Source organism: Varanus komodoensis, unplaced genomic scaffold, assembly GCF_004798865.1.
Source record: "Varanus komodoensis strain SLA01 unplaced genomic scaffold, ASM479886v1 scaffold9, whole genome shotgun sequence".
In the NCBI taxonomy this organism is placed as follows: Eukaryota; Metazoa; Chordata; class Lepidosauria; order Squamata; family Varanidae; genus Varanus; species Varanus komodoensis.
The window spans coordinates 25,459,133-25,468,735 of NW_025336598.1; positions in this window are offsets into that span (position 1 = coordinate 25,459,133).

Sequence of the window (9,603 nt, forward strand, 5' to 3'; positions counted from 1 at the left end):
CAATGATTTCAAATAAGTAATTTTTGGGATTGTCAGAAATCACAGGAATGTGAGTGTAGGTGGTGGGTTTTGTCTGGAGACGGTTCTTGCCCTGTTCCTTTTTTGATAAAGTATTTCCCTGTCTTTATTCCCTTTACAGCTACCTGATCTGTTTGTCTCATGACTTATAGCCAGGTATCCTAGGTAAAGGATTAGGGTTATGCTGTTTTATGATGAACATAACTGGATGATGGGTTAACTTATGCATGGCATCCTCCATATTGTTGAGTTATTACAGTAGGATGTTCAGAAGTGAAGAGGTGATCTCCCACATTTTTAGGGGCTTCACAGTGAGTTTGCCCTAGAGTAGAGGGTCCTATATAGGGAGACCCACCACCCAACAGGCATATTAATAGGTGGCATATGAAATACTACTTTTGAAGTTTTCCCACATTTTAATATATGTTATATATTAAAATTACAATTTTAATTAAAATTTAAATATAGTTTATATATTTATATATTATTAATATATAATAATATTTATATAGTAAAATATATAAATAAAATATATTTGACCTACATTTAAAATTAGATATACATATTACCTAGATAGTTTGAAATAATTTGATAGGCATTTTGGTTCATTTTGGGCTGCTAACTGGGTTAGGCAAGGAGCTGTGGATCATGTCAGTTCACACTGGAATTCTCAAAGATGGACTTCCTGAAACATCACTAGCTGTCGTATATTGGTTGGACAGACCTTTATATTTCCAGAAGAGATCAGGACACATAAGTTTCACATTCAGTGGTATGGACTGGAGGAAAGTATTCAGTGATGCAGCAATGCCACAAAGTCCAATCTTGATAAATATTCAAAGTAAAAATGAAATGAAATAAAAGAAAGCAGCTTTGTTGTGCTGATTATTTCTATTTCAAAATAATGGTAGCAATGGTACCAGTTATTGAAAAGATACATGACTTTAGCTTGTGTACTTATTAACTTTGCAGCAGGCCAGCAAGAAATATTCATTTTCCTAAAGAATGATGAAATGTGGATTGCATCTCTCCAGCTTCTCTAAATGGCATGTCTAATGACAACACTGCACAGATGAGTTTAGTGCTGCATGTCTAAGGCTGGAGGTAGACATGTGAAAACTGGCCCACGCTATTATTTTTGAGACGGTAGTTGTGCTTGACCTCCACTGATCAATAACCTGCAAATGGAGATTCTGTGTTTTCCTCTGGTCAAACTCCCCATGCATAATGCACTTTCTTTCCACTTCATACCTTTTTTCTTTTTCTGCAGTTGGTGGGCAATTTTCATTGCAAACAAAATAACAGCAACCTAGCAAAGCAAAGCAAAAGTAGCAGACAGGCACACCATATTGCTCCATAGCCCCATAGCACAACTAGGAAAATAAACCAGACTTAAATTAATGAGATTTCATTCAACAAAGCACCTGGGTCTCATGTGTCACATGGTGAAATACAAAGCCACTTTCTCTATAGTTAATTAAAAGTGCCATACGAAAATAGGCATTATTGGAAACAAAGGAAGAGAATCTCTCTCTCTCTCTGTGTGTGTGGAGAAAAGTGTGTATAAAAATTACCTTCCCTTTTCATCAGTTCAAAGTGCAACCCTTCCTCAGTTCCTCTTATTTTCTTATGCTCAGCTACAAATAGGTGCAATCTCAGTATACTAACTGCTATCAATGTATATGGCAAATTATATTGTAAGCATAAAGAGCTGGTACTTGCCCAAGCAGTCTGCAATCAACCATGCAGAGTTTTGCAATAAAATACTACTTTCATGATCAATGGAATTAGAGTAAGAAAAAGAAAAGCAGAAAGAAATATGTTGGACCATTAATTTATAGCTCTCACTGCATTATGCCATTGTGATGTAGCTAAAGCAAAAGCTGAAATATATTCATATTTAATTACATCACGGCTCCTTATAATTTCCTATTCCAGGTTGTTGTCTTGTGTCTGTAAACTGAATTGTTCCGCTTTCTCATTTAATGAGACTTCAGAGATATGGTACAATTTGTTCAGTTTTTTTCTGGATCAGATCAATGAAGTTCAGATTTAAGGGCTGGAATTTTAGAATGCTGATTTGTCTCTCGATTTTGCAGTTCGCTGGCATTGCAGATCAGAACCACTTGGGAATGCAAATCATTTCCCCTCACCACAAAACACAACTAGCTTCTTTTCAGAGAAGCAGTTAAGTGATTCAGTGGAGCAATTTCCAGACTTCTCTGACTCATTTAAAATAGACTGGAGTTATTTCTGGTCACCTCCAGTCTCTTTATCAAAAGAAAAGTCCCCATTCTGTGTGTGTGTGTGTGTGTGTGTGTGTAAAATTAAAATAAGGCATGGGACTGTATGCATTAGATGTTTTATGGCTATCTTGGAAAAAAATTCTTCAGCCTTCCAAAGGGACTAAATTGTTCCAACACCCACGCAAAAGATGTAATTATCCTATCATCCATTTACTAACAGAAGGTTCATACATAAGAGCAAATACAATAATCAAACTTCCATTTAGGAAGGGTCAGGTTTGTGTTGATGGGAAAAATATAATATAGTTCATCTGTGAGTAGGCAGATGCTAGCTTCATACAGTCCACCAAAAATTGTTTGGGCTCTCAAAGGATGCCTCTGTTTAGGAGAAGCTCTTGGGCTAACTTCCGCTTTTTGTGTAGACATGGTCTCTCTATCAGAAAGAAGGATTATGGTGCAGTAGACCCATCTGCTACATGCATACATATATATAACCCTTGCCCCTCGGAGGCCCGTGTCCTGGGAAGTACTTGCTTTAATAAACTGTCTTATAGCATTTGTTCCACCCCATCTCAGCATTTTGTTCTGGCAGTAAGCAACAAATCTTCCACAAAATTATAGTCAGCTTGGAAAAAAATAGTTCACTGATTAAATACTGTGTAGTGTATGCAAAATAGCAGGGCTATGTGCAAGTATTCCCCGCCTTAAAAACAAACAAATCAACAAACATGAAATTCTAGTAGTAACATTTAGTGGGGAAATGGAAACTGATGGGCTAGAATGCAGGCTTCTAGCTCTAGTTCATCATTTGCAAATCCAGTCCCACCTTCTGGATGCAGGGAGGAAAGGAATGCCCCAAAGTCCTTGGTAGGATATACAGTCCAGTCAGTTATATGTATGCAAAAGCAACTGTCCTAAATATATATTTTCCAGAAGAATCAGAATGTATATAAATAAAATGCATTTCTGATTATGCCAAATTAGCCCTCTGGTTTGATTGGCATGGATACCTCACTATTTGCACTAAGTGCAACAAATTGTGCAATGTGAGATTGAGAAACAACCGTAGGGAAGTTGAGCATGATGACAGCATACGCAGTAAGCCCAAGTTCTTTAGCAGAGCATGCTAGGCATGTTTCCTCAGGGCAGATGAATGCATTTCCCAGATGTATGCATATGTCCAAGATTGCATATAGCATGGGTAATATAAAAATGTATGCTTTTTTGAAATTTGCGCAAAATCAAACAGGAAAATCGGTGCAAATCAAAATCAAGCACATGCCCGACAATTTCTGAACATTTCCTGTGGTCACATTCTTCTGTATATACTCATGTTCAGGGTGGGAACAGGGCATGCATGCATGTTTTACGAGTGGTAATGAAAATCCTATACAACCCTACTTCAATGGCATTCATTGCCACAAGAAGGCTACTAGTGTAAATGGCCACTAAGGGGATTAAAGCTGGTCCCACAGAGCTGTCAGTCATAGAAGCTAAATGAAATCAGGAATAGATACATCTGTCACTTTCATTTTATGTTCCATTTGTTTTTGAGAATTATTAAATTCATTTTCTTCTGAGTATGAAGAACTCTGTGAATTTAGATAAACTCTACTAAAACGAAAAAGAAAAGTAACTGGCATCCATTCGCACTAGTATAGTTCAGTTGGTGCAGCTATTCTTGTTGTGAAAATGATGTAGCTGACTGCTATACAACTATTAAAGATGAGGAGCTTTTCCAGAAAACAAAACAAAACAGTTGGCAACATAATTCTGCACTTACATGGTTGATTGTATGGGCGTTTAAACCCAGACTTTACATAGGTAAGCACTCAGAATTCTGGAACTGGATTGAGGGATATGTCCATTATGGTTTTTAAAGCTAAATTTCTCTTTGACCCAGTTATGGAGAACATGGTGCATTTGGGTAGTTTCTGATCCAAACCAAGCTGAAATGAAATGCTGACTGCTTGAGTGGCATGACCGAGTGACTCACAATGCCACATTCTGGATAGGGGTAGTAGGCAGGGTGGCAATGGATGAATAGCATTCTTGCCTTAACATCTTGCTCGTGGATTTCCCATAAGCATCTGATTAGCCACAATGGAAAACTGAAGTTCGGCCTTATCCAGCAGGATTCTGGACTGGTTGTGATAACAGTGAGAGAGAAATGGCAAGAGCACAGCTGCTCCCACTTGCAAGTTGATATGCTCATTTCCTGCCTTCTTTCCCTGTGCTTTTCAACTGACCCTTACACAGTGTACTTCAGGTTACTGTCTGACGTGTACTGAGGTAGGTATCTGTGTGCGAGTGTGTAAATACTTTTCTTTGTTAGATCAAGCTTATCAAATGCTGGATTATTTTTTTTAATGCAGGGATAGCTTTCAGTTTGAATGGGCCTCTTGGATGAGGTCCTGTCTGGATTGCAACAAGGAACTCAGGGATCACTGAGCAAGCCAGTCAGGGCTGAAGATGAACCAAGGGTCCTTAGAATCTATCACTCTGATGCTCTGCCTTGTTTGCGGGGAGGCTGCAGAGTCTTAAAGGACCAACCTGAAGGCAATTGTTTCTTCTTCAACCATTGCCATCTAGCTAAAGTGGACTAATGACGTTCTTTGCTTCTTGGGCTCAGGGGAAGGGACTTGTGAAGGTCTAGGATCCAATTCTGGTTTGGTGATTCCACATCCTGGCCCTAGCCAAGTTCTTCAGCTGGCTGCATGGCAGCCTCGACCACCTATCTCTCTCCTCTGACCCTGAGTGTATCACCTCCTCTGGTCATAGCATGGACCCCCAAATGCCATGCCCTCATATATCCATGGGTCTCCACAGTACAGTGTGACTGAGTTCCTCTTGCTTTTCCTCCTGCCCCACATTGCTAAAAGATCAGAAGATGGCCAGGTTGGTGGAATGTCCACACTCGTACCCACAGCTGACAGTAAGATCAGGAAGATGAAAGGATAAAGTGGCAGGGCCTATGGAGGAAGCAGAGGAGGTGCCATGACTGTGGAAGAGGAGAGCAGCAAGTGGCCCTTAGCCGCTTCCTCACTGCACCTTTTGGTCAGGAGCATTCCTGGGAATTTAAAAGGCCCAGAGGCCAGGCTCAGAAGTCACTGAACTGCAAAAATGCACATACACCTATTTTACGACTAGGGTTTAGTTAGACTTCACAAGATGACAAAATTCGCCAATGCATTTCCCACCCAAAACACACTAAATACATTATTTTAATGAATTTGTACCCCATGCCCCAAGGTGCTCCTAAACCAGCAGTTCCTCTTCACACTTGATTAGTAGTGGTTGTGAGGAGGTGAGAGAAAGAGCACAAAATAGTGGCTGGTAGGTATTTTCTCCCCTGAACTCTTTTACACAATTAAGCTTAGGGGAATTAAGCTTAGTGGGGGAAAATACTTCTACTAGCACGAATGGAAGTTTTCTCTCCAATGCTTAATTAAAACCTTGTAGGGAGGAGTCAGTTAATCTTCCCTCCCCAGCTGTGACTCTCATTGAAAATTGCCCCACTGCACATGGCAGTTAAGTAAATGGGGGAAAAATGGCCTTCCAGTGACACCAGTGGACACTCACTGGGAAATAGTGTCAGGGCCCTTATAGGATCAGGCCTAGCAGTTCCCCAAATTGAATGGTGCTATCAGATTTGATTCTATGAGATAGAATGTAAAATGCTTTATTGATACATATATACATAAACATATGCTCGCGCGTGTGTATACACCCACCCATACCCGAGGCATAAAACAATGGAAACATTTGTATTTCAGAGAGGGGCGTGCAGTTATGTGTAATATATTTTTGGCTTGTTCTCAAGGTTTGCTACATTTCTGTAGCTATAGATGTTAAAGCATGGTTATGCTGTGAGCAGACATCTGGAAATTGTCCATTCATCTGCTATTTTAATTTTGCCTCTTATTTGTGGTTGTGTATGCCAAATTGATTTTCACATAAGACTTTACATTTCTTTAATTCCCCACAGGAATCCTTTTCTGCCAGATGGTATGAGCAAGCATCCACCACAACTTGCTTTCATCCATTTTTTTCAGTGCTCTCTTTTACCTATCAAAAATCTTGAAATGATCTGAGAAAAGGCATTAAATTTCTTCTAAGGATCTTATATAAAACAAGAAGAGCTGAAGTAGGTACCTTGCAGAAGAAGACAGTGTGCTAATATATTAGTACTCTAAACAGTAGCTTCGTACACCCTTAATTGTGATATCAAATAGAGGTCTTCCTTTACACTATCATTTACTGGAGTAACAGCTTACCAGATGACACATTTATGACAACTTACACTGAGTGACTGTAGAAATAGATGGTACAGGAGACTGATATTTGTGTTTTCTATTGGATATCAATCAGTGTCTTTGAATGGTGTGGTTTAGCTTCATGTTGGGCTTTCTTCATGGTTGTCTGCTTGACCTGTTACATCAGAGAATATGGAATATTTTCATGTATTCCCATCAATATGGAATATCTTTTCCTTGACTTTTTATTCATATATTTATCTAGAAAATAACTTCCCCAAAATGGGTTTTGCTTAGCATTTGTTGCATTAAAACGTGTGACAAATTGACTCAGAGCTGCTCAGATATTGCAAAGAATAGGTATTATATTCAAGCTATAATATATAGAACACCAGTCAGATCAACACAAACCTTTTCTATACTTGTAATTTCAGTTTCCCCACAGCAGCTGCAAAGAATGTGCTTATAAGCCCAGCTACTGGGGCACTTGAAATGGTTCCTTGTTTTATGGGTACCTACCAGCAACCCTGACTGCTCTTTAGAAGGCCAGATACTGAAGAAGAAACTCAAATACTTTGATCACCTAATGAGAAGGAAGGACTCACTGGAGAAGAGCCTGATGCTGGGCTCAATTGACGGCAAAAGAAGAAGGGGACGGCAAAGGATGAGGTGGCTGGATGGAGTCATTGAAGTAGTTGGAGTGAGCTTAAGTGGACTCTAGGGGATGGTGGAGGACAGGAAGACCTGGATGAATGTTGTCCATGGGTCACAATGGGTCAGACATGACTTCATGACAAGCAACAACAAAAAACCAGAAATTACAGCACATTTGTAATTTTGACCTCTCTCAAGAAGAGGGGTAAGGTTTCTTAAGAATCTTGCAGACCATAATTAAGAGCCATATACACACATGTTCATTCAGGTGCTTAGCATGTGCATGAATCCATTTAAGTGTCCGTAAAATGTTCATCCACATAAAGCTGTATACATGGAAGGCTTTTTACGGATTCAATATAAATTGGGACCAGAGCTTGCAGTCAATAGTTTATGCACATTCTCTATCTAATAATCCTGGGTGCCTGCAAGGACCTCTGTGTCACTGAATCATGTAAGGAACTGATTCATACAGGCTAGGCACTTGCCACTGCTATAAGATAAAGCAGGAAGCTTCAATGAAATAGAAGCTGCCACTTATACAAAAACATGGATGCCTTAATGCAGAGGTCTTGGACTCCTTTCAACTCCTGTGGGCCTTTCCATCACAAAGAAGCTCTCAAGGACCCAGTTCTAGAGGGGGGTGCCTTCAAAGGCAAAAAGTGCAGAGTAAAAGCAAAAGGGGCTGTGCCAAAATTGGTTAATTCTATAGGGGGAAAAACATCACCACCACCATCATATTATTTAGGAATTACATTTCTTTTGCAAAGTACGTGAGGCGGCTTACATGGTCTTCCTCCTCATCTTTCTATCCACACAACAATCCTATGAAGTAGTTCATGCTGAGAGTCTGTGACTGGCCCAAAATCACCCAGTGAGCTTTATGGCTTACTGGGAACTAGAATTCAGATCTCCCAGATCTCAGCCTGGTGCTCCAACGGCTGCACCACATTAGTCCTCTGTCTGTTCTGATTTGCAGGACATGCTGGAGCAGTAGTGAACAGAGGAAGTTGATGTATCTCAGTGTGGACTCCATGTCTTGGGGAGTAATGGATTACTTATCATTCACACTGACATGCTGCCAGAGGAGTCAGACTCCTTTGGGAACAGGCTATCATGAGTCTGAGATTCCATGTTAATAGGATAATCATCCTGTTTGGGGTGTTCAACAGTGGATTCTAGTCTTACAAGAATTCTTCCTGAAGTATCTGGAGCTCTGAATAAATGCCCAGGCTATTACGCTCCCTGGATTGCTTCATTTGACATATTTCAGAACTTACATTCTTCTTTGAATATATATATGTATGTATGTATGTGAGAACATTTAGAATAATCATTTGGACTGAAGTTGTATGAAACATTTTAGCACCATGAGTCAAGAGGAATTGCTGCACAGCCGAGAGTTTGGCTGCCCCACATAACATATTTGTGTCTTAGTTGTTGCTGTTGCTATGGGTATTCTCTTGGAGACCTCTGCATCATATCAGAAATCAAGTCATTAATAAAATGCCCTGCATACTCATCAGACAGAAGCTACAATCCTCAAGCATGATTCTGAAGGCATCTACGTACCCTTAATGCTGGGCAGCACAGCCGTTTCTCACGTGTTCTATTGCAAAAAGTGGACTCGCTGCTGTCCCGGGGGAAGGGCTACAGAAGGAGGGGGAAGTCATCACTCAGCATGCTCAACTCACTTTGAAACACCATGGGGGCCAGAGAGAATCCATCCTCATTTTATATTATATGACTATTATGCACCTGAAAAGGTAAGGTAAAGGAGTCCCTGAAGATCTTACTCCTTTTAACCAATGGCTAATAGGATGTGGTGCTTATCTTCATTTCTAAAGCTGTGAGCCAGCACTGTCTGAAGATGATCCCATGGTTATATGGCCAGCATGATGCCACAGAGTGCTGTTATTTTCCCACCAAGATGGTACCTATTTATTCTCATTATAGGCTTTCAAATTGTTTAGGATGGGGAATCTCCCTCAAACCCCTGGGTGTCAAAATAGATGGTTTATTAAAACCCATTTTAACCTGGCTCGGAAAAGGAGACTAATTCCGTGCCAGTCAGGCTGTAATAGGAAGGTTGTCCCATAGATGGGGGGGGGGGCACAGAGACACCCCCTCCCCCTGTTGCCATTCTTTGCATCTGGCACTTGGAGGAAGGTCCAGAGGTTGGGAGAGACAATCTGACAGGTACTGCACTCTCAAGAATGTAAATCTTTATAGGGTAAACAGCACCTTGAATTGGGACTGGAAGCATACAGGGAACCATTGCAAACAGGCCAGAACCAGTCTTATATGTTTGGCCCAATGGGCCTAGGATATTAATCTTGCTTTCACATTCTATATGGGGATCCAAAACAGACATATACTGTATATTTGGTATGCCTTCCCATTTACATATGTCCATGTCCTCAATTCAA